The 26,607-nt window shown below is 42.6% G+C and overlaps 1 protein-coding gene across 4 annotated transcripts in view; it reads left to right on the top strand.

The window, feature by feature from the left end:
- Nucleotides 1-26,607, top strand: part of TCF20 (transcription factor 20) — a 211,144-nt gene that overhangs the window by 100,350 nt on the left and 84,187 nt on the right. For 2 of the 4 annotated variants that reach the window (XM_075124220.1, XM_075124217.1), the window contains exon 1: nucleotides 4,557-4,747. The exons of the other annotated variants lie outside the window; for them this stretch is intronic. The gene's annotated coding sequence lies outside the window, so the exon portion shown is untranslated. Of the gene's footprint in view, nucleotides 1-4,556; nucleotides 4,748-26,607 lie in introns of those variants that run through there. 4 annotated transcript variants of the gene reach the window in all.

Genomic DNA, 26,607 nt, shown 5'->3' with positions numbered 1-26,607 from the left:
GAAAAAGGAATGTATGGAGAAAGAAGCAGGTTTTGGAGGGTAATAAATGGAGGGAACGGGAGATGCCATTGTGTGTCTATAGTTGAGGTTGTGTAGACATTTGCACCAAAAGCAAATGGACTTAGGTCTTTCTTATGTATGAATAATATAGTATATCCTCTCTATGTACAGCACTTATTGTTGGAGTACAGAATGAATTTTCTGAGAATTTACAAGCACATCTGTTGATTAGTTTGTTATATTAATTTTAAGATGGCCCCTTAAGAATTTCTTTTTGGCTATACCTAACAAATCTCTCTCTCTCTCTCTTTTTTTTTTAAACTTTGAAAAGTGACTCGCTTCAAGTATAGATGGTTACTTATGGCCTTGATCCTGCAGTTAGATCTGCACAGGTGTAGGGTTTCAGCCACATGGATCTGATTATAGGACTGGGGCCTAAGTGTCTTAATGGGTTTAATTTTTAATTAGTTCTATTAGCCATAATTATTTCTATGTTGAAATTATTGTAGTCCAATGGTTGTCATTCAGTGGATTCTGCAGAATCTAAGATTTCTTTCCTCTAAAGAAAAAGAATTGTAGCCCTCAGTTGTGAAGAAAAACTTTATACACATCAATCAAATGTAAATTGATGCATGGTTGTCTTCCTGAGTGTTCAGGCAACCTAAAATAATATCACTGAGGAGTGAACTGCCCCATTCAGCTCAATAGGATCGTTAACTCTGAAACCTAAAGATCACCATTTAGAAGTCAATGTTGTTAACTACTTACTTGCTGATTATTTTAGCAGAAACAACCTGCTGATTTGATAAATGAGGCTTTGACACTTGTTATGAAATCTCTCATGGATGAGCAGCATAGTGTCAGTAGTTCTTGGACTTAGCATACCACGTCTAAAACTCAAAAGTACTTGCCATATCACCTTGGTAGGTTTAATTAGCATAATTACAACGGATACTTATTCTAATACTTTACTATAAACCAACCTAGTTATCACCAGTTGTACATACACTATGTCACCAGTTCTCAAACTATGGTACATCATCCCCAAATTTACTAAGCACATACTCTTTTTAAGCACAAAATGAATTTTATAAGAATAAGTAAATGTGTTGATTAGTTTGAGTTGCAAACGTTTAAAAATTACTCCTCCTTGTTTCTTTTGACGCATCTGGTAATGGCCATTGCTGGAGAGAGGAATTTCCATGTGGAATCAGACCAGTGGTCCCCTAGTGCAGTATCATATGTTCCTAATTATTTTTTTCAGTCTAACTTTTTTTGCATCTTTAACCAAGAAATTCCTGATTTTTTAGAAGATTATAGATTGTTTATATGTTCATAAATCAAAAATATGCACACCATACGTACATTAATTTTTACAAGAAATCAGCCTAAATAGAAAGTTATCTTAAACATCATGGCCTATAAATAGCTTTGTATTTTATGTATTTTAATATCTATACAAAAAAAAAACTATCCTCCACTCTAAACTCTCAATCCATTAATACCCCTCCCTCAAGATAACAGCCCTTATCATGGTCTTCCATCTCCAACAGCTTTTTAGCATCCTCTGAAGGCCAACAAGATTTGGGCTATATCATACCAGGGAAAGGTAGGTTCCAAAGTGGAGGGTTCCTCATGGTGAACACACTGCCAGAAGCTGTATCACAGGAACTCCAGCTTGAGCACCTCAACTAACCACCCTTGTGGCAGTATCACTGGGAGAGAGGCATTTCTCATGGCATTTTTTTGCAAACCATTCAGGGGTTTATAGGTGAAGTCATTAAACTGTATCTAGAAACCAATAGGTAACTAATGCAGATCAGAGCACTGGTGTAATGTGTTTTTGGAGAGATTCTGTTTCATAAGATGGCTCCTGCCTTCTGAACAAACTGCAGTTTCCAGGTAGTTCATGTAGAGAGCATTGCAGCAATTTAATCTGAGGGAGATAAGGCATCATAGATCACAGCAGAAGGTTTGCATTAGAAAGGAACAGTTGCATGCTCCTGACAAGTCAAAGATTGTGGGAGGAGACACCTTACCAGAAACTTTTGCTATATGATTAGGCATGGGAGAATAGATTTTTATTTTTTATATAATTTTGATGGATAATATCAGTTTGTATTTAAGCATTTCTTATTATTTTTTCCCCTATTTAAATTTTCACTGTTGCAGGAAATTTTGGGGGCGGGAGGCAGACAATTTTTAATGACAGTACATGTTGAGATTCAAAAAGTTAAAGATTTATAACTGTTAAATCACAAATTGTCAACATCACATGTCAAAACATACAAAGTAAATATCCTTAAATCCAACTCCAGTAAGTTCTCAAGCTGCATTTTTCTTACTTCACCTGCCTGGAAAAAATATTTCCATTAATAATAAAAATTTACATCAGTTTGTGTATGTGTACAGTTAAATTGACTTTGACTAATAAAAATCTAATTCTTCCTACCATATACAGGGTGGTCTAACAGCAGCTGTAGATTCAGTAACACCCCCCAAATTGCTAAATTGAGTGACAAATGGTAGGCACTTATAATCAATAAAGTGGGGTAGATATATTTTCTGGTTGCCTCCTCCAATCTATTGCCACAACTTCAGTCTTACTTAGACTGCACTTCAGCCTGTCTCATGTAGGCCCCAGTCTCACCTATAATCACTTTTGACAGAGAATGCATTGTACAGTGTAATTTTGAAATTTTTACTGGCTGAGCTATAAGCAAGGGTCTACTTCCAGAGTAAGGCCTACAACAAGGGATGAGGGTCTTGTGAGCAGGGCTTGGGGAAACTTAACTGAAACCATCGTATTTGCTCTGTAAAACTCCTTCTAGAGAGATTTAAATGATTGAGTTTTCTCTGCTGAGTACTTAAAGATTCTCTACCTGACAGTATTTTGCATTTTCACATGAAAAGCTATGAGTGGCAGATGGAGGAAGCTAGAGTGTCTCAAAGCTTCCTTCACTGACATGCAAATTCTAAAGGGAGAAGATGATTATCTGACAGGCTTTGCATCCGTGCTTCCCAGCTGGCCCTTCCACTAAGCTCCATGTTTCAGTCCCCTACACTAGTATGCTAATTTTTTGTACACTAGGAAATACCCACACAAAACCTTGAACTTACTGCTCAAGGTGGGGAAGTGCACTTAATCACCCTTAAATTAAAGATTTGTATGGGATATTACAAGAGCATTTAAAAATTGTTTATTTCAAATTGTTTCTGAAAATAGTATAGCACTTGTGAAAGTGAAGAGCTGATACTACAGGCTGAAGTCATGTATAAAGCGGATAGGCTTTATGTAAGTTTCCCCCCTTCGCTTTCAGGTCTGGTGGCGTACATTAGATCTGAATTACACCCTACCTGCTGCTTCCTGGGCTCTCTACAGCTGTACTACTGTACTGCAGTGTTGCTCTGCAGTACCTTGCTCCTTAAAAGAGCACTGTACTTTTGGCCAAAATTTAAGGGTTAATGTATAATGCCCTCACTAGAAAATGTTACTGACCACTTTTGATTCCAATGAAAATGCACAGAAGTGAGTAGTCCAGCTTTCATGTTCCAGCTGAGTGAGGTACAAAAAGAGACCAAACAGCATCGATTAGATTCTAAAGTGACTCAGAAAAATCAGAGCTTTAAAAATTCCGTAGTAATGTCACCTTAGCACAACTTACAAATGGAAAATTGAAGTTATTTTTGTCAGGCAAAGGGGCAGCAGCAGCAACTTAGTTGAAGGGCCTAGACCTGGCCCCAGCCCAGCCTTACTGCATCCCCTTTTCATTGGGGGTTAGCGCTGGGAGCGGTGCTTAAGGAAGACTTTGCAGCAACCTCCAGTCCTGAGCTTTACTGCGGGCCTGTAAAGCAGGCCAGCACCAGTAAACGCTGCTTAAAAGGTCACTCTCACATGGTGCCCCAGCCTGTGCCCGGCCCCGGGAGCCCTGAGCGTTAGCAAAGGGGCAGAGCCTTGGGAAGGCAGGGACGGGGGAACTGCTTGCAGGGCGCTGAAATGGGACGGTCCGGGCTTGCTCCTAGCCCTGATTTCTCTGTGCGCGGGGCAGCCGCAGAGCCTTGCCCGGCACACCCCCGTTTCCCCCAGGAGCTCCCAGCGATTAGCGCCGCTGCTGCCGCCGGGCCACGTGCGTCTCGTCCTCTACCGAGCCACCTGCCCCCACCCAGGGCAGGGCTGGAGCCCGGGCTGGGCTGGGCGTCCATTGGGGGCCGCTGCACGTAGCGTGAAAAGCACCAGCCGCCTCTGCCCCGGGGGCCACCGGGTGGGGGTGGGGAAGCTGGAGAGAGGAGCCTGGCGCGGAGCTGCGCTACAGCCGCCGTTTGCTGGAGCCCTTCACCCGCGGGGAAGTGGCACCAGCTGCCCCGAGCCAGCGGTGCGCCCGCCGGGTACTGGGTGACGCGGCCCCTTTAAACAAGCGCGTGAGGGGGGGGGGGTTGCAGCCCCCACGCCCAGCACACACCTCGAGAGCGCGCGCGCACGCACGCGCCGCCCTCCTCCTTGCCCGGGACCTGCCGCCGCCTCGCGCTGCTCCCGCTGGCGCGCGCTGTTCCACCACCTCCCCATTGGCTGGGCGGGGTCAGCTGACCCTGTGTTATTTCCTGTGTGTGAGGGGAGAATGGAGCGAGAAACCCCCGAACCGCCGCCGCCGCGGAGCCCCCCCCGGCCTGGAGCGGGGCCCCGCCGCCCGCGCCACTGAGAGACCCCGCCCCGCGCTCCCCCCTCCGCGCGGGGGAGGGAGGGTCGCAGGTAACGGATCCCCTCGTTGCTCCGAGGGGACCCTGCCCCGGGGGTGGGGGAGGGGGCGTGTGCGCGTGGGAGGGCGGTGGCGGGGCCCGGGGGGGGATGATTCACAGCGTGCGGCCCAGTGGCTGTTAGTAGGGCCCGCCCCGCTCCCCTTGGCTGACGATAAAAACCCGGTTACAAACAGGGGTGCCCAGGGACTCGGATTCGGGGCGGGTGACGAAGTAGGAGGGGGTAGGTTGAGGCGGGATGGGAGGAGATAGGAAGGTTCTTCTGGTCTCACCCTCTTCAGATTTAGTAGACTAGCTTCTTCGTTCAAAAGAGAAAATTGAAGTGTCCCACGCCTCTTTACCTTCTGACCCCCAATAATTATTTGTTTTAAGACTAGTGAAGTTTGAAGTGGGGGGTGAATGTGGTGTTGTGCTAGGGGGTGTGTGTGTTAATGATTAAAAAAGAGAGAGAGATGCACACTATATGCAAAGCAGAGGAGATGGGGTGACTGTATTATGAATACATTAAGCATGTAGTTAGCAGCACCTTGTTGCCTTCTGGATGGGCAATCTAGAACCGATCACTCACAAGGTCTCATCAAAACAATGGGACTGGACTTCTCTGAGGAATGAAGAGCATACTTCCTGAGTGTGTTGTGTTGATGCCTCTCCTTTTAGCTAGAAGTTGTATTTACAGTGGTGCGCCTGCCGATTACTGCGTGGTGTGGCCCCTTTAAACAAGCGCGTGGTGGGGAAGGAGGTGGCTGCAGCCCCCATGCCCAGCACACACCTTCTGTGATCTCTTGTCACAGAAAGTGCCTTATTCTCTACCCACCATGGGAAAGAGAAAGTTATAATGTATTAAATATGCAAGGGATAAGATAGGTGAAGATATCTTTTATTGGACCAACTTTGTTAGTGGAAGTTACAAGGTTTTGAGCTACACCAAGCTCTTTCTTAGGTGTGGGGAAGATCTGCTTCCTTTCCCAGACCTTAAGAAGACCTTTGTGTAGCTCAAAACCATGTAGCTTCCATCAACAAAGTTGGTCCAATAAAAGATATTTCATCACCAACCAACATTGTCTTTTTCATATCCTGGGACCAACGTTGCTACAACACTGCAAACGTTAACTGTGCAAGTTAGGTAGGTAGATTGTATTGGGATTCTGTTATTAAAAGGGTGCAGTGTGAATCAACAAGTGATCCATTGTGGCAGAGTCAGGGGAAACTTTTCATCCAGGCAGCTTTCCCCCATGCCTTCATGGTTGTTCTCTATCCTTTTCCATACTCAGCACAACACTGGTGTCATGCCACGTTTGAGTGTAAATTGGCCCACAGGCACTGGCTTCCTTCCGGGGGGAGGGATAGCTCAGTGGTTTGAGCATTGGCTTGCTAAAACCAGGGTTGTGAGTTCAATCTTTGAGAGGGATCTGGGGCAAAAATTAGGGATTGGTCCTGCTTTGAGCAGGGGGTTGGACTAGATGACCTCCTGAGGTCCCTTCCAACCCTGATATTCTATGATTCCTATAGGCCCCGGGGGGATGCTTAACCCCCTGCTCTGCCACAGGCCCAGCCCCCTTCCCTCAAGCTCCCACCCGGCCACTTCCCAGCCCTGCTCAGTCCCTCCCCCAAGCACACCCTGTCCCTCTCCTCCCCCTCCCTTCCAGTGCCTCCTGCATGCTGTGGAACAGCTGTTCTGCAACATGCAGGAGGCACTGGAAGGGAGGGGGAGGAGTTGATCAGTGGGGCTGGTGGGAGACTCTAGCGGGGAGCTTCGCTGCCTGTTGGTGCTAAGCACCCTGTAACTTTTTTTTTTTCTGTGGGTGCTCCAGGGCTGGAGCACCCACGGAGTCAGTGCCTATGAACTGGCCTCATCTTTAGCCCTCAACATGACAACCCTTCCAGTATGATGGGGGCGGGAGGGCAGTTTGACTAGGCCACACCCTTGCTCTTTTTCTGATGTGTCGTTACTTGCTCTTTTATTTAAAAAGAGGTTGGGGGCTTAGAGATTTGGGAATGGTATGCTCATATCCTTAGCAATTGAAACGTTACAATCTGCTGACTCATCAGTGGATAACTGTAATGAATTATTTCAGAGTAGCAGCCGTGTTAGTCTGTATCCTCAAAAAGAAAAGGAGGACTTGTGGCACCTTAAAGACTCAACAAGTGAAAAATGTGTTAGTCTCTAAGGTGCCACAAGTCCTCCTTTTCTTTTTGTAATGAATTAGTGGTTCTTAGTACATTTCCTAGTGGGCAGGTGCCCACACCGCAGTCAGATCTTTTGGCCAGTCTCAGTTAAGACTGAGTGGGATAATGGAGGCTGAACTCCTTTCAAGTTCGGGTTCTGATGCATCATCTGGGCCTTGTGTGAGAGAAGCTGTTTTCTTTTGGGGACTTTCAATATGGCACCTTTCACCATCACAGGTTTTTGGGGTTTTTTTTAAAGAGTGGTTTTGAATTTTTCCGTTTATTAAAAAGCTTATTGCACCTACCTTTTTTTTGGTTGAAGAGTTCTCTGAACCCAGCACCTTAAATGGGTTTTCATATTTTTCTAACACAACTTGGATTATATGTATCTGTATTTTTGTCTGCTGTATCTTCTCAGTAAGGTCACTTGACATGACAAAAGAGGGGCAGTGACAGCTCTGTTGCTCTGTAGAAGGGACTGTGATGAGAAGAGGGTGTTTGGCTGGCAGGCTAGTCATATATTCCTTGATTGATAAACTTTTGTTAATGGTCTGAGGAAAGCAGAATAGCATTCAACCATTTCAGTAAACTCCAGGCCTTCAGAAAATGGATCACTTGTTTACCCATGGCAATGATTTGCAAATCTGATGTTACTTCTGAATAGTATTATGATACCATCGCTTAGATCAGAGTGTGTGACTCGCAGCTGTATAATCCCAGTAGGTGAGGATGACGTTTGGGTGCCAGCACTCTTCCATGTGATCTTGGAGAATCTGGTAGCCTTGTGTACCTGCTGTACTCTCAGACTCAGGTATCTGTGAGAAACCTTTGGATATTCTGACAAGTTAGGTTCTTCCCAACTGGCTGCTTATACGTCCTGATAGTGCCCCATTGCATTTATTTCTCTGGTAGAAAAAGTTAAGTCTCTGTTTGACAAAATGTAAATTTGGACTTTGATCTTTAAATCAGGTTCCAGGGGCTTTAGGAATGATGGGACCTTTGTTTGTGCTAAAACCTGCCCTTAAATGAACCTTTATGGTCCCTGGGCAGATTATAAAGGAAAGTCCCCAATGCGAAGAGACCAGTCCCCTGCAATGGAGCATCTGAAGAGAGATTCTTTTTAAGGTGACCTAAAAACCAGAAAAGTAATTAGGTTTGTGCTTTTCTTGGTGCTTTGATACATAAAGAAAGCCTGCAGGGTGTTTGTAAGCAGGGTTTAAAATAAATTTTAGCTAAGGATTATTAGTAATGTCAAGTTTTACCTCTGATGGTGTACTCATTGGAGGTCTTATGTGTGTGGGGAGCTGTCTCAGCCCTTCATTGGCTAGGTGAAGATGTCCTTACATAACTTTTCTTCCAGCTCTTTGAAAGGATGTTCAGGTTTGTTTAATCTATTTAAAAGTAACATCATCGGTTAATTCAATTTCACTCATGATGTCTTGGTTCTGTTAGTTCTCCAGATATCTATAGTCTTCAAGAAAAACAGGGATGGGTAAGACCTGTTTTTTTTCCCTAAAGCAGAAACAAATCCTTTCATGTGTCCTTTCATGCCTTTATACATTATTAAAAAGAAAAGCAGTGCATGGTCCTATTATTTTTTTCCTTCGCAGGTCATCTTTAACTAAAGCCCTTGCAGAACTAAATGACAATGGGTGCTCTTCTTGGAGGGCCACTTCGTAGAATTTGTACTACACAATTCCTGTTGCTCCTGTTGCAGCTTGAAAGTTACTATCTGAAATGAGGGTATAATATGTAATCGCCTCAAAGGGTTTCATACTGCTTGCTTGATTTCCCTATAATGTGAGACTGTTGGGTTGGGTATATCTAGGCATTTATAGCTGGCTCATGCATATCTCTAGGGTGGCTTTTTAATTAGAATGTATATTTTAGAAAAAATCTTTAAACTAGTTCAAGTAAACTTGATGCTTATGAAAGGCACTGGACTAAGAGTTTGAGCATGAAAGCTTTTAGGTAAACAAAACAACCCTGGCTTTCCACCACCATCACCTAACAGAGTCGGCAGTGCTAGTTTCTCCAGCACCATTGTGCTTCTGACCTGATCATGAGAGGATTTATTTTTATGCTGTTTTGTCCTATGTTTGGCCTTTTCTAACGCTGAAATGTTAGGGGCCATGCAAGGATCTAAGTAGACTGCTGACTACTGCCAGTTGCAGTAGTGGCTTTTGTGAAGTAGACTTTATCCACAAGTAGTTACTGAATTGAAATCAACCATCTCTTCTCATTCAAGTCGTCAAGCTGTCATCAATGGCAGTATTTTAATCACAATTATTCCATGTTGGATTTAAGTCTTTTTGAAAATTTTACTGTTTTAGATGTGGACTTTTTTGTAATACTTTGGTAAATATGGCTTAAAACGATCTAAAATATTTTAGAACGGTTTTGTTTTGATATCCCTTTTCAAGAGAATTTTTATATAATGATTTTATGAAGTAAAGAGTTAATTATATGGGGAGCTAAGCAGAATCTAAACCATGGGCTGTGTACATATCCCTCTTAAACAGTGTTGCTACTGTGAAGAACGAGCACAACATTCCCTACTTTTGACATCTTGAATGGCTGTGTACAACTTAGCTGACTTTTCTCAACCCTAAACTGCAGTACCCCTTGCTCTCCTAGTCCTGGGTTCCCTCGCAGCTCTCCTGTTGGACCACAGTCTTGACCTATAGTATCCTGCGTTGTTCTGGTCCTAAACTTCCATGGACAATTTGCCAGTACATCTCCATGCTAGTTTGCAGAGCCTGGCTGTTCCACTCCTTGCTCTCTTGAGCTGATCCTGTCAATTATATTAATTTGCTATGGTTTTGTAACATCCAGGGTTGGGTACTAAGTTGAAACTTGCCAAGTTGCTATGAGTGATCTAAACACTAACCCAATATGTACTTGGAACATGGACTCAGTGAATCTTTCAAGAATTTCCCCCCCTGCACTAGAAAAAATAGAGGAGTGCTGCAGAGACAGTATGCTGAACTCTGAGGGTGCAGTGTTCCTTGTGTCTGCTTGGTGAGTGTAGGTATAGAAAGAAAGTAGAAAAGCTTGTGGTCTCAGAGAACTTTTTCCAGGAAGAATAGTGTCTGCAATTCAGGCTTTAGAGTTGGGTGGTGCTTATTGGGGATGTGTGGGAGAGTGGATGGAATGTGAACAATTTATTATTAATCTAAATCTAGAAATACTTTAGCATGAGAGCATTCATTACATTACCGTATCATGTTATGTAGTCTTGTCTTGGCATAGTTGCAAATGCATTGTTTTCTATGTAAGCTGATTTTCTTCTCGTTTTCCTCTTTCTTGTAGTGTGTTTTTACAGTTACCAAAATAACTTAAAAAATCAGTGTAAATAAAGCCATGAAGACTTAAGGCTGAGGCTGACCACTCATCCTAAATTCATTCTGTTTTTCTTGAATGGGGCAAAAATTGTTTGATTCTATGGGGGGAAAAATAACACTGCCCATCTTAATTTGCTCTCCCTCAAACTGGAGTAAGAAATGCTAGAGGGACTGGCAAGCACCTGCTTATGAGATAGTTTAATGGCAGTGAATATGGGACACTTTCCCTTCACTTTTGTTCCACTAGGTTAGTGGGGAGGGTGAGGAAAGAGTTGAAAGGTTCTTCTTCTCCCTAAGGGCTTTGTTTGAAATCTGTTGAGACTCAATCTGTCCTAGAATAGTTGTTCCATTTGAAAAACCCTGATATTTTACTTGGCTGTGTTTCAAATATAGTAAGTGGAAAGAAACAAGTAAGGTGACTCTTCCTCTCTCCATTCCGTCCACATGGTGTGTGTGTATGTATATCTATCTGTCTATCTATCATAATGTCACACACAAATGGAATACATGATTACTTGATGTAAGGGTTTTATCATCCTGGATTAAGGTGTCACATTACTGCTGTGTGTCAAATCCACTGTACAGGCCCTCAGGATGAGTGTCAATAATAGGTATGTACAACGCCAGAATGTACTCTTTTCTACAGCTGCTTTCCCTTTCTCTCTCATCCCCTATATATTTTTTTTCTTCTCCCACTTCCCCACACAAAATAATTTTCATTACTCTCCAGATTCTCCTCACTGCTTTGACTGTGGGTAGGGATTATTTTACCCCTCCTTTTTTTAGCATCCTGGCTCCTGTAGTTTTGGAGTAAGTGTGGTGGCTGTGCCCTTCTGCTCCTTCCTCCACCTTTTTTTTGAGGGGGTCCCCCTAATCACTAACTTCAGGGCTTCCTCTGCTCACACATTCTAAGCCACAGAAAGAAATTGACATGATTCTTGTCAGTTTCATTTTGAAACCTGTGGACAGCTATGAAACTGACAAGAATCTGCTCAGTCTTACTCTGCTGCACTTTGGGCTTACAAGCTCCAATTTTGTTTTGTTGGCCTTGCTGAGGAAGCAAAACTTATTTTTTTTTGGTAGGGGAGGGTTGGCTGGAAAAGCAAAGATGTATAAATGAATAGGTGTAGGTTTCCAACACTAAAATAGTGAAGAGATTAACTAGAAGCTCCTCCGAGCAGGAATATGAGGCCTAATTGAAAGCCTATTTAAGTCAGTGAAAAGGTACCTATTGACTTAAGTGGACATTGAATCAGGCTCGCAGAGAGCAGGCAGGGAGAAGAAGCTCACCCTCATAGACTTATAGATATTAAGGTCAGAAGGGATAATTATGATCATCTAGTCTGACCTCCTGCACAATGCAGGCCACCGAATCTCACCCACCCACTCCTGCAATAGACCTATCACCTATGTCTGAGCTATTGAAGACCTCAAATCATGGTTTAAAGACTTCAAGATGCAGAGAATCCTCCAGCAAGTGACCCATGTCCCATGCTGCGGAGGAAGGTGAAAAACCCCCAGGGCCTCTGCCAATCTACCCTAGAGGAAAATTCCTTCCTGACCCCAAATATGGTGATCAGCTGAACCCTGAGCATGTGGGCAAGATTCACCAGCCAGATACCCAGGAAAGAATTCTCTGGAGGAACTCAGATCCCACCCTGTCATAAATATAAAGGGAAGGCTAACCACTTTTAAATCCCTCCTGGCCAGAGGAAAGAACCCTTTCACCAGTAAAGGGTTAAGAAGCTAAAGATAACCTCGCTGGCACCTGACCAAAATGACCAATGAGGAGACAAGATACTTCCAAAGCTGCAGGGGGGAAGGGGAACAAAGGGTTCTCTCTGTCTGTGTTGTTGTTTTTTTGCCCGGACCAGAGCAAGAATGCAGGTCAGAACTCCTGTAAAGGGCTAATAAGCAGTTTAGTTAGATATGCGTTAGATTCTGTTTTGTTTAAATGGCTGATAAAATAAGTTGTGCTGAATGGAATGTATATTCCTAGTTTTGTGTCTTTTTTGTAACTTAAGGTTTTGCCTAGAGGGATTCTCTACGTTTTGAAACTGATTACCCTGTAAGGTATTTACCATCCTGATTTTACAGAGGTGATTCTTTTATTTTTTCTTCAATTAAAATTCTTCTTTTAAGAATCTGATTGCTTTTTCATTGTTCTTAAGATCCAAGGGTTTGGGTCTATGTTCACCTATGCAAATTGGTGAGGATTTTTATCAAACCTTCCCCAGGAAAGGGGTTGTAGGGTTTGGGAGGATTTTTGGGAGAAAGACGTTTCCAAGTGGGCTCTTTCCCTGTTATATATTTGTTAGACGCTTGGTGGTGGCAGCAATAAAGTCCAAAGGCAAAAGGTAAAATAGTTTGTACCTTGGGGAAGTTTTAACCTAAGCTGGTAAAAATAAGCTTAGGGGGTTTTTCATGCAGGTCCCCACATCTGTACCTTAGAGTTCAGAGTGGGGGAGGAACCTTGACACACCCCATCTGACATTCCATCTCAGGCCATTGGGCCTATTTACCATGAATAGTTAAAGATCAGTTAATTGCCAAAATCATGTTATCCCATCATACCATCTCCTCAATAAACTTATCGAGTTTAATCTTGAAGCCAGATAGGTCTTTTGCCCCCACTGCTTCCCTTGGAAGGCTATTCCAGAATTTCACTCCTCTGAAGGTTAGAAACCTTTGTCTAATTTCAAGTCTAAACTTCCCGATGGCCAGTTTATGTCCATTTGTTCTTGTGTCCACATGGGTACTGAGCTTAAATAATTCCTCTCCCTCTCCGATATTTATCCCTCTGATATATTTATAGAGAGCAATCATATTTCCCCTCAACCTTCTTTTGATTAGGCTAAACAAGCCAAGCTCCTTGAGTCTCCTTTCATAAGACAGGTTTTCCATTCCTCCAATCATCCTAGTAGCCCTTCTCTGTACCAGTTCCAGTTTGAATTCATCCTTCTTAAACATAGGAGACCAGAACTGCACACAGTATTCCAGATGAGGTCTCACCAGTGCCTTGTATAATGGTAGTAACACCTCCTTATCTCTACTGGAAATACCTACCCTTTCTGCAGCTCAGTGAGAGAGGAGGATCTGGAAGCTCTTAAGCTATGGCTATACTAGTGAGCATACAGCGGCGCAGCTGCACGGATGTAGCTGTGCTGCTGTAAATTCTCTTGTGTAGCCGTTCTAAGCTGACTGGAGAGAGATCTCCTGTTGACTTAATTAACCTACCCTCAGCGAGTGGCGGTAGCTACGTCGGCAGAAGAAGCTCTACTGACGACCTAGTACTGTCCACACCGGTGCTTAGTCAGTGCAATTTAGGTCACTTGGTGGCTTATTCACACCTCTGAGCAACGTTAGTTATATCGACAAGTGGTAGTGTATACATACCCCTAGTCAGAAAGGAGGAATTGGGAAATTAATTATCTTGCTTACACACAAGGAATATTTCTGCTAACTAAGAGGCTTTGTTAGGGCTTGTCTACACATAGTTATTCCCAATTCCATGGATGGGCACTTTTATTCCAGAATTAGAGTCCACACATGGAGTTAATTAGGAATAGCTCTATATGTAGACCAGCCTTAGTTAAGGACTGCTTATTTTTGTTTTTATCTTCTTGCCACTACCTCTCACTTGAATTTAGGCTTCTAGATAAGAGATTGAAGTGCATGACGTCCATGGTAGCATTCTCTGAAATGCTTCCCCTTCCACATGCAGGGTCAGTTAGACAGAACTGCAGGGTATCAATGCATGGATGAGACGATGTTGTAGGGAGGAGGGGTTTAGGTTTATTAGGCACTGGGGAACCGTTTGGGAAAGAAGGACCCTATACAGACAGGATGGGCTCCACCAAAACCAAAACAGAACCAGATTGCTGGGATGTAAAATTAAAAGGGTCATAGAGGAGTTTTTAAGCTAAGGGCTGTGGGAAAGCCAACAGATGAAGAGGAGTGCACAGTTTGGACAGACATGTTCTTTAGGGGAGGCTTTATTAAAGGGGATATGTGACATTCCCCTGGTGTTATCTGGACTGTTGGTCTGCTAAGTCACTCCAATCCTTGACCCTGGGAGCCAGCCTTACCATGCTCTGCTGTGAGAACCCCCACTCCCGGGCTGTTCACCTACTGCCTCTGGCATGTAAGCTGGTCCCAGCTACGTGAGTGAGCACTTTTGTCCAGCAACTGCTTGGATTGTGCAACTGAATGACACTAGCCGATATCTCCGGTCTCAGACACAACCCTGTCTTGCAGTGTCCAGTTACTGCAAGACAGTTACCTCTGTCTTGCAGTGTCCAGTTATGTCCGCTGGATGCTGCAAGCTTGTATGAGTTCATCAATTTAACAAAGAAATTGGTATGTACCAGGCTTGTTATCCCAAGAGGAGTCTCTGACCTGCTTCAAACCAAACGCGCTGCTTCAGGTAGAATAAACAAACAAATTTATTAACCACAAAACATTGACTTACAATCACTTAAAATCTAAGCACAAGAAGTCAGATTTGGTCAAATGAAATAAAAGCAAAATGCATTCTAAGCTGATCTTAACGCTTTCAGTGCCCTTACAAACTTAGATGCTTCTCACCACAGGCTGGCTGGTTACTTTTTAGTCAGGCTCTCCCCTTTGATCAGTGCTTCAGTCACTTGGTGGTGGTGTCTGTAGATGGAGGCGGAAGAGAGAAAGAGCATGACAAACATCTCTCCCTTTTATCGTGTCCTTTCTTCCCCTTGGCTTTTTGTCCTCCCCACCCCCCATTTCAGAGTCAGGAGAGCATTACCTTATCGTAGTCCCAAACTGACCAACGGGATGGGGGTGACTCACTTGAGAGTCCAACATATCTTTTGTTGCTGCCTAGGCCAGTGTCCTTTGGTCCTGTGAGGCTGGGCTGGGTTTGTGCCATATGTGCCCTGATGAGGTGTGAACTGCCCCTCTGCTTCTGGAGAGTTTTGCCTGCGCTTGTTTTAGGCTATGAGAGCACATTTTCAGTCTCGTAACTATATGCATGAAATTACAACCTATAACATTACTATAATAACAATGCTCAGTGCATCATGAGCCTTCCAAAGACACCTGACATGACAAACTTTGCATTGGATACCACACAATCATATTGTAAGGATGCACATGGGGGTGCAGGGTGTTCGCCTGAGATACAGAGTGTCACAGGATACTGTATATCCTACTAAAGAGGAAAGGAGAGAAGTTAGTAAAACACACATAGGAATGGAAAAGAAACCGATGAAAGAGTTCCATTCAATTATATCACATAATGGCAGACAATTAAAAAATGACAAATTTTGTAAGTGTTTGTATACAAATGCTAGAAGTCTAAATACCAAGATAGGTCAACTTGAGTGCCTGATATTAAAAGAGGATCTTGATATAATAGGCATTGCAGAAACTTGGTGGAATGATAATCAATGGGACATGGTAATACTGAGGCATAAAATATATAGGAATGACAGAGTAGGTTGTACTAATGAGGGAATGATGCTATATGTGAAGAAGGCATAGTAAAAATCTTAAATAAATCAAACAGTACCATAGAGTCTCAATGGCTAGAAACTACATGCATGAATAATAAGAGTACAGCACTAGGAATATACTGCTGACCACCTGACTAGGATAAGGATGATTGTAAAATGCTCAGGGAGATTAGAGAGGCTACAAAAACAGAAAACCAAATAATAATGGGGGATTTCAACTATACCTGTGTTGACCAGGAACCTGTCCCCTCAGGATGGATGCAGAGATAAAATTTCTAGACACCATTAATGACCCTTCTTGGGGCAGCTAATCCTGGCACCCACAATGGGAGAGGCAGTTCTTGGTTTAGTCTGAAGTTGTGCATGGGATATGGTATAAGAGGTGACTATAGCTGAACCATAATGTATTTAACATCCTTGTAGGGGGAAAAATACCAATGAAACCCACAGTATTTAAATACTAAGTATTTAAATACTTAGTATTTAATACAGTAGTATTTAGTACTCAGTAGTATAGGAAAAATACCAATGAAACCCACTCAGTAGTATAGGAAAAATACCAGTAGTATTTGAAACCCACTCAGTTATTCATTACTCAGTAGTAATGAAACCCACTCAGTAGTATAGGAAAAATACCAATGAAACTATACTCAGTAGTATAGGAAAAATACCAATGAAACCCACAGTATTTAAATACTAAGTATTAGTATTTAATACAGTAGTATTTAACTTAAAAAAAGAACTAAACAAAAGTGAGGAAGCTATGGAAATTAGAAGGAACAGTCACGAGTGACATGCCTGCAAGCTGTATGGAAACGTTTTAAAAACATCTTAATAGAGGCTCAAACTAAATGTGTAGCCCAAATTAAAAAACATATTAAGAGGTCCAAAAAATGCCACCATGGCTAAACAAGAGAGTAAAAGAAAACATTAGAGGCAAAAAGTCATCTTTTAAAAATTGGAAGTCAGACTCTACTGAGGAAAATGGAAAGGAACATAAACTCTGGCAAGTCAAGTGTAAAGCTATAATTAGGCAGGCCAAAAAAGACTTTGAAGACCAAATAACAAGACACACCAACTAACAAGACACACAAACTAACAGCGAAACTTTTCCTTAGTACATCAGAAGCAGGAAGCCTGCCAAACAATTACTGGGTCCACTGGACGATCAAGGCACAAAGGAGCACTCAAGGAAGACAAGGCCATTGCGGAGAAGCTACATTAACTTTTTGCATTCGTCTTCACTGCAGTGGATGTGAGGGAGATTCCCACACCTGAGCCATTTGTTTAGATGACAGAGCTGAGTAACTTTTTCTGATTGAGGTGTCAGTAGGGAAAGTTTTGACAAGTTTTAACAAATCGATAAATTAAACAGTATGTAGTCACCAGCACCAGATGGTATTCACCTAAAAGTTCTGAAGGAACTCCGGTACGAAACTGCAGAACTCCTAACTGTGGTATGTAACCTATTGCTTAAATCAGCTTTTGTATCAGATGACTGGAGGATAACTAATGTGATGCCAATTTTTTTAAAAGGTTCCTGAGGCCATACTGGCAATCACAGGCCCATAAGCCTAACTTCAGTACCAGGCAAATTGGTTGAAACTGTAGTAAAGAGCAGAATTATAGGAAACATAAATGAACACAATTTGTTGGGGAAGAATCAACATGGCTTTTGTAAGTGAAAATCATGCCTCACTAATCTATTAGAATTGTTTGAGGCAGTCAACAAACATGTGGACGAGGGTGATCCAGTGGAGATAGTACACTTAATCTTTCAGAAAGCCCTTGAGATGGTCTCTCACTAAAGGCTCTTAGGCAAGCTAAGCAATCATGGAATAAGAGTGAAGGTTCTCTCATGGGTCAGTAGCTGGTTAAAAGTCAGGAAACAAAGGGGAGGAATAAATAGTTTTCACAATGGAGAGGTAAATAGTCGGGTTTCACAGGGATCTGCACTGGAACTAGTGCTGTTCAACATAGTCATAAATTATCTGGAAAAAGGGGTAATCCAGCGAGGTGGCAAATTTTGCTGACAATGCAAAATGACTCAAGATAGTTAAGTCCAAAGCAGACTAAAGAGTTACAAAGGGATCTCACAAAACTGGGTGACTGGGCAACAAAATGGTAGATGAAATTCAGTGTTGATAAATGCAAAGTAATGCACACGGGTAAACATCCCAACTATACATACAAAATGATGGGGTTTAAATTAGCTATTTCCACCCAAGAAAAAGATCTTGGAGTCATTGTGGATGGTTCTCTGAAAACATCTGCTCAGTGTGCAGCAGCAGTCAAAAAAGCTAACAGAATTTTAGGAACCATTAGGAAAGGGATAGGTAATAAGACAGCAAATATCATAACACCCTTATATATATTCATGGTATGCCCACACCTTGAATACTGCATGCAATTCTGGTCACCCCATTTCAAAAAAGTGTATTAGAAATGGAAAAGGTACAGCGAAAGGCAACAAAACTTATTGGGGGGTATGGAACAGCTTCCATATGAGGAGAGATTAAAAAGACAGGGACTTGTCAGTTTGGAAAAGAGTCAGCTATGGGGTGTCTATAGTAGAGGTCTATAAAATCATGAATGGTGTGGAGAAATTGAATAAGGAAGTGTTATTTACCCTTTCACATAACACAAGAACCTGGGGTCACCCAAAGACTTAATAGGCAGCTGATTTAAAACATTTCAAATGAAGTACTACTTCACACAATGCCCAGTCAATCTGTGGAATTCATTGCCAGGGGATATTGTGAAGGCCAAAAGTATAACTGGATTCAAAAAAGAATTAGATAAATTCATGGAGGATAGGTCCATCAATGGCTTATTAGTCAAGATGGTCAGGGATGCAACTCCATGCGCTGGGTGTCTTAAACCTCTAACTGCCAGAAGCTGGTAGTGGATGATGGGATGGATCACTCAATAATTGCACTGTAATGTTCGTTCCCTCTAATGCATCTGACATAGGCCACTTCTGTTCTTGTGTTGAGGCAAGGTAGTTAGTTTATCAATTTTTCCTTGATGCCTGGGGCTGTATAAGGAAGTGGGGAGAAGCACTGCTGCCTCTTCATGTTCCCTGTTCTAACAAGCCCCTAGGATCTTCCACTGTGCCTACATCACTGGTTCTCAAACTTTTCTCTGCTGTAGCCCGCCTGGAGCTCCAGGGGCTCTTCACTCCATCTTCTGGCCGGTGACTGCAGGAGGATAGGGCAGGGGCAGGGGGGCCAACAGCTTGCGCTTTCAGGAGGGGATGGGAGAAGAGAGGGAGTTCGAGTTCTGATTGGTTGCTCCTTCCATGGAGAAGGTGGGCCAGTGAGGCAGACAGCCAATCAGAAGGTGGCTTCCCCCATTTTAGTTTTTAAAAAAATTCTGTGGCACACCTGTTGGGCCTGATGGGACACCAGTTGGAAAACACTGCCCTACCTCGTAATGAGGGTATGATGATATACTCCTTATCCATGCTCTTCATATTTTCTTTCTGGACTGGGCTGAAAAAAGCCCTGGTCCTCACAAATGGTCCCTCTATTTTTTTTCCAATGTATGGAATGAATGACTCTCAGAGCTAAAGTCTAAAACCTGTGGACCTGACTTTCAGAGGTCAGCTCTTGTTGATTTCACGTGAAGTCTAAGTATCTGGCACTTCTGAAAATCATGCCCGATGAGCACAGTCTCTCCCATTCTTATTTCCTTTCCACTTACTTACCAATTTATCATTCCTCTCCATTGACTGAGGCTTGGAATACACTTACAACTAATATTGGGGTAGCTGTGTTGGTCAGGGATATGAAAAATCCACATCTCTGACTTGCATAGCTATGCCGACAGAACCCCCAGTGTAGATGCGGCTTTGCAAACAGAAGAGTGCTGCTTTCAGTATAGCTAATGTCTTTTCGTGAGGTGGTATTGCTACACTGACAGAAAAAAGGCTTCTATCCATGTACACTCATCTATACTAGGGGGCTGTGCTGATGTAGGGTTTATGGTGTGGACATATCTTGTCTCATTCTTTCTCCTCTTGTTTTTCATACCTCTGATTATTACCTCCCTTCTCCCACTCACTCTTTCACTGTCTTCATTGACAGATCTTCTGTCTGAGTGAGAGAAGATGAGCATACTGCTCATGGGAAACCTGCGGCATGAGTTTGGGATGGTCAAATTACTTTGGTCTCTCCTTGTACATTGGACCAGGGTAAAGAAACCTCTGTGCAGGGGTGGATGTGTTTTTAAAGTGGGCAGGATACAGTATTTTGTTTCTTAGTGCCCTTGTTTTTTTCCCCCTCATTCCTGTTACCTAAAGCCACAGCCTGGCTTAAACTATTATGGAGCTTCTTTTGGGTGTAAGTTGTGCAGTATTTAAAATGTGTATATACAGACCTGCTCTAGCTTCTGATTGAGCAGTGGACTTAGACAGTGGAGTTGGATAGGAAGCCAGAAGAAGGACGGCATGTGCGGGAGCACAGAGAACTGGAGGATGCATGTGAAAGCAGGGGTGCAGAGGGGAAAAAACTGAGGGAAACATGGCTGGCAGAGAAAGATGGAGTCTTTTTTATTAATGTTTAAAATATTTTAAACATTTAAGTTTTGAGATGAAACTTTTAATCAGTTCACCTGGACCCTCATCAGCAATATTATGTCACACTACCACAGTTGCACTCTATTCTCACATTTCACAGTATCAAAATTCTTCAAGAGCCTTCTTCACACCCTCCAGTCAGAGACCCAACTCTCATGGGACCTCAGTGTCCTTCTCAAGCCTCTTCTAAATTGTTGTCTGAGTGCTCAATATATTACCTTACCATCGGATCAGTATGGAGGGTCACTTCACTCCAAGCTCTTCTGGGTGGACTGCCTTATACATATTTTCACTGGGACAAAGTAGTGATGAAACCACACCTCAAATTCCACCGTAAGGTGGTCTCAGAATTCCACCTGAACCAATCTATTACCCTGATGGTATTCATCTCAAAGGGACACTCAGTGTTTGGAGAAGACAAGCTCCATACTCTGGAGGTTTCCAGAGCCTTCTTTAGGCCTGTTGAGATAATAGAGTTTTTTAGGCTCTCTTCCCACCTCTTTGTGGCCATACTAGGCACATTAAAAGGTCAAATTATCTCATAGCAGAGAATCTCTTGCTGTGTGGAAATATAGTGGATTACCGCTATCAGCTGGCTGTTGAGCCTCTCCCTCAGAATGTCAAGGCACACTTCCCCAGGGCATAGGCCTAATCTTCTGCCTGCTTCAGAAATGTGCCAGTCTTTAAAATATGCAAAGCAGTTACATGAAGCAACCTGCTAACTATGCACTTGACAGGGTAGCCAGGATAGATGCAAAGTTCAGGAGAGCGGTAGTTCAATCGGTTTGATATAGCTATAACTCTTCACTCCTAACATCCAGGGAGGATATTGCTTGCCAGTCATCTACAGTGGGATCCACACTGACTCCTGAGAACAGTTTACTTTCTGGTAAACTGGTTCTTTGAGATGGTGTCATTAGTGTGAATCCCACAAGCTACCCTATATTTCTGCTTTTTGGAGGTCTTAGCAATATGGACTTTTGAGTTGTGAGGGAACTGAGACTGGTTGATTTACACACTTTCTTTTAATAAAGTAGCAGTGACCATCATACTTTAAAGATTAGTGTAGATAATTTTCAGTCAACCAATTGGGTGGACCACCATAAACTTGACTATGGACCACTAGTAGTCTTCATCTCGTGGGTTGAGAGCCACTGACAACTAATATAGTTACTGGTATAACTTTGCAAAATCTACATAGCTTACATAAACCTACAATCAATAGACATATTACAGGTCAATCGTTGCAGTTAATAAACTTTTTTCCCTCCAACATATCACTGTCTGAGAACTGATAGAATTCTGTCCCTAATGTACCCTTGTACTCAGTTCCTTTTATTGCATTTAATATGCAAAATCAACAGTATACATTGAACAATACACTTCCTGTGCAGAATAAAACAAGGGGGCAAATCTAAGGTTGGGTGTAATTTGCTCAGGGTGACAGTGAGTAATACCCACCTGCAGAAGTGAAGAAACAGATTGATAGAGCCAGAAGAGTTCCCAGAAGTCACCTACTACAGGAGAGGCCTAACAAAGAAAATAACAGAATGCCACTAGCCGTCACCTTCAGCCCCCAACTAAAACCCCTCCAACGCATTATTAAGGATCTACAACCTATCCTGAAGGATGACTCAATACTCTCACAAATCTTGGGAGACAGGCCAGTCCTTGCCTACAGACAGCCCCCCAACCTGAAGCAAATACTCACCAGCAACCACATAACAGAACCACTAACCCAGGAACCTATCCTTGCAACAAAGCCCGTTGCCAACTGTGCCCACATATCTATTCAGGGGACACCATCACAGGGCCTAATAACATCAGCCACACTATCAGAGGCTCGTTCACCTGCACATCCACCAATGTGATATATGCCATCATGTGCCAGCAGTGCCCCTCTGCCATGTACATTGGTCAAACTGGACAGTCTCTACATAAAAGAGTAAATGGACACAAATCAGATGTCAAGAATTATAACATTCATAAACCAGTCAGAGAACACTTCAATCTCTCTGGTCACACGATTACAGACATGAAAGTTGCGATATTACAACAAAAAAACTTCAAATCCAGACTCCAGCGAGAGACTGTTGAATTGGAATTCATTTGCAAATTGGATACAATTAACTTAGGCTTGAATAGAGACTGGGAGTGGCTAAGTCATTATGCAAGGTAACCTATTTCCCCTTGTCCCCCCCCCCCCGACATTCTTGATAAACCCTGGATTTGTGCTGGAAATGGCCCACCTTGATTATCATACACATTGTAAGGAGAGTGATCACTCTAGATAAGCTGTTACCAGCAGGAGAGTGGGATGGGGGAAGGTATTTTTTCATGGTTTGTGTGTATAAAAAGATCTTCTACACTTTCCACAGTATGCATCCGATGAAATGAGCTGTAGCTCACGAAAGCTTATGCTCAAATAAATTGGTTAGTCTCTAAGGTGCCACAAGTACTCCTTTTCTTTTAGTGAGTAATAAAGGAACATGTAGCAATAGGGTACTGGTTGGATCCTTTAATTCATTGTTACCCAAATTTTTGAAAGCTGAGGCCCACCCCCGCAGGAAAATGAAACTAGTTGTCACCTTGCTCACCTCATTGTGTTCTTAAAGGCCTACTAATACTTTAGAAAATTTAAATTGTAATTTAAGATCTATTCTTAAATTCTTACTTCATGGAATTGTGTTTTCAGTATTGGATGTTAAGAACTAGTTGAATACATGTCATTTTTTTAAAACTAAAAGTGTTACATTTCAAGCTTACAACAATATTACTTAACATTTTGAATGGTAATTGTTTAGTAATATTTTTTCTAACAAAACATCTCTCACAGGTGGGCTCTAGTGTGGTCCTTTGTCTTGGCTTCCCTTCAGCGGGGCTCAGATACCATGCTGGGATCCTTGGGCTGGAGTTGTTTCTTGATTTGAGGGCAAAAAGTAAGTGGTCATGTTTCCCAAGCCCACCTACTTGTGGCACCAAAACGAGCAGTGACAGAGTAAGCCGTATAGAATTTCATTCATATTTTGAGCAGTGAAATAATTAACAAGGTTGATGTGAATGGGGCAGTTCACACCTCAGCTGTTTCAAATTCTGCAAACCTAGCCAGACGGTGCATTTTGTCTTCCTGAATCTGCAAATATTCTATATCAGTAGCAGTAAGCCGTGAACTATGCCATTTATTCCAATGAGATGTTAACTCTAAGGATGATAATTAAAGTCAACATTAACTGAAAAGTCCCCACATTTTAATAATCTTCCCCTGCTACCTACTATGTTCTTGTACAAATGAGTCACAATAGTTAGAGTCCAGAGTTTAAAGAAAAGTTGAATGCAAAAAAAGTCTTCCTTACATGACACATACAGCTTTGTTAAGTGTAACCAGACTCTGATATGCTCCCTCTTGAATTCTCCTTTGACATAGTTACAGCTAATGCAAGTCAAAGCATCCCTATGCCACCATTTTTAGCACAGCTGTTTTGGGCTGGGCTTACATCAATGTATTCTGGGAAAATCTGGGCAACTACCCAACTAACTAGTGAAGTCGTTGATCAGTAGAGCAGAGAGGTGTGTGGATGTATGTGGCTTTTTTTGGTTTGTTCTTAAATACAGTACCTTTTGAGATGTCCTTTCACATACTGACCTTGGCAGTAAAAGGACTGACTAATTTAGGTAATGAGAGATGGATGGCCAATCTCATCTTCACAGCAGAATTGTTAGAACATGGTTAAATCCTGTATATTACAGCCATGATCATAGGCAAGGTCAAAACATGGTACTTACACATAAGCTCAGACACATGGAAGGCAACGATTTAGTCACGGGTATTTTTAGTAAAAGTCACGGACAGGTCACGGGGAATAAAAAAAAATTCAAAGCCTGTGAAGTGACCTGTCCGTGACTTTTACTAAAAATACCTGTGATTAAATCGGGGGAGGCGCATCTGGGGCCCGTGGCACCAGCTGCTGGGGGCTACCAGCCGCCCTTAGACCGTTACCAGGGGAAGCCTCTGGGGGGAAGGGGTGCTGGCATCCAGGGCTAGGGGTGCCAGGGGCCGCTGGAGCAGCTGGCCCCTGCAGAAGTCATGGAGGTCACGGAAAGTTATGGAATCCGTGACTTCCATACAGACATGGAGCCCTACTTGTGTTAATATGTTGTATGTAGGGTAAGTATTACAATTTGTTTATAAAGTTCAGTAAACCAAACCAGACCCACAGTGTAGATGAGCTCTAAGATACATTTTTGAATCTTCTCATATCTTATACTCCCTAGGGCTATCTTTTGGAGCAGAGTTCAGATTGTAGCTTAGGTCACTCTACATCTTACAGCAAATAATTTAGTAGTATTGATAATGGGGCAAGTTGCTTCTCTGCACATAAATCATGAATACGAAGACCGTATGCTTTCATAAATTATTCACTGATCATCCACCAGTTAGTGGTTTTCTTTTTTTTTTTCCTTTGTTCCTCCCACTCTGAATTTTGGCTGCTGGGTATTGGGGGAGTGTATTGAGGAGAGGAGGGAAGTGAGGTTAACTTGTTAAAGGTAGTCTGTCAAATCAAAAGTGACATGCCTGAATGAATGTGATGCTGTGGGCTATAAATACATATGGCAAATGGTGAGCCTGTACTGACAGGGCTGGATGCACCTGGGGATGAAGGTATATGTCTAATCGTGGGTAGAGAGCTGTATTGAGGATCGGTTTCTCACTATGAATAAAGATAAATGGGCAGGGTAGATATGTAACACTACAGGTGTAGATATGTATGTGTGCTGGCAGTCAGAATGCTAGTAAGGGTGAACTTGATGGGAAGGGGCATGTGTGGCTGCCGGTAGAGGTGGTCATGTGTCAAAAAGGGGTGTAGCTTGTTTGTGTAAGATGGACAAGTGAGAACCCCAGCTGGATACAGATCCCGGGGCAGGAGTACAGATCTGGGGCAATGGATGTGCAGATGGATGTGAGCTGTGTGGGAGTGTATTTGATTGTGTGGGAGTCTGCAGTCAGAAACTGGTATGTCATCCTTTTTGACTTCCTGCAAATAGAGAAGGAAGTGGTAGCTGAGATTCACATAATAGGTAAAGCTGGATCTGCTGAACAGGTGTAGTGATATGTGTATAGATTATTGTACCAGGTGTATGTTTTGGATTTTTAAAATGGTTCCAGTTAAGTTTTATCCAAGCCAGTATAACCCACCCTGTAGCAGGGGGAAAAAAATATGGAATTTATAAGCCTCTACTTATGTAGAGGTGGATAGCTGTAGTCTGCCTGGATGTGTCTTCTCTAAAGGATTCACCTGTGAAATAATCCTTTGGCCTATACTCTGTCAGGACAACATTTAGATGCAAGAACAGTGGTATCATATTGCAAGAATAACAGGAACAGGTAGTATGTTTCAATTAAAGTATTGTTATGGAGTAATTATTATTTATTTGTATTACCATTGCGCAGAGGTAGTCAATAGGCAGACCGTGGGCCAAATCCGGACCGCCACACGATTTTGAATGGACTGTGAAATCTTTTTATTTACTGATACTTATTGTTATTATGGTGTGAAAAACGTTTCTGCAATCTGGACCTTGACCAGGAAGTTTGGAACTTGACAAAAATAATTGATTACCCCGCTGTAGCATCTAAGGAGCTGTAGACCTGGACAGGACTCAATTGTATTAAGTGCTGAACAACCACAAAACAAAAACATGGTCCCTGCTCCAAATTCATGGGATTAAGACTTCTCCCACATATCCTTACCTGTTCCTAAATAAAACCCAGTATAGTGCTGTTCCTTTTCATAAATCTGCTAATTGTATGGATCAGCTAAATAATCCTGTGAGAAATGCAGGATGGGTTTTATGCAGAGGCAGAGGATTCTGCTTAAAAGGACACCAGACTCTTTAGTCTGAATTTTTTATGTCTTGTTGTTGGTAAGATTCAACTTCTGTTTGCTTTGTTCATTTGACATTACCTTGTGTGTAGTTTTTCACTGTTTCTCTCCTATAGTCTATTCACTGACAAAACTTGTCTGGTGGCATTGCATGCCCTTCCAGAATAAACTCAAACTTGTGAAAACCTGGAAATGAAGAATTCAGGTACACTCCCAAACAACCTTAACTGGGGCAGGCAATAGCCAGTAGGAATTATTTACATGCACTTCATCTGAGTTCACTGTGTTTGGTGTAATTGTAGTGAATGGCAGAGGGGTTAGTTGGAGCAGCTTGGCAGAGCTGTGATTGTGATATGAGGCAATCTGTGGGGTCCATGCCTCTTTGTGGGGTATGA

This window comes from Caretta caretta, chromosome 1 (genome assembly GCF_965140235.1).
Source record: "Caretta caretta isolate rCarCar2 chromosome 1, rCarCar1.hap1, whole genome shotgun sequence".
NCBI classification, from domain to species: domain Eukaryota; kingdom Metazoa; phylum Chordata; order Testudines; family Cheloniidae; genus Caretta; species Caretta caretta.
Note: the sequence above shows the minus strand (reverse complement) of the source record. Positions and strands in the feature narration are given on the sequence as shown.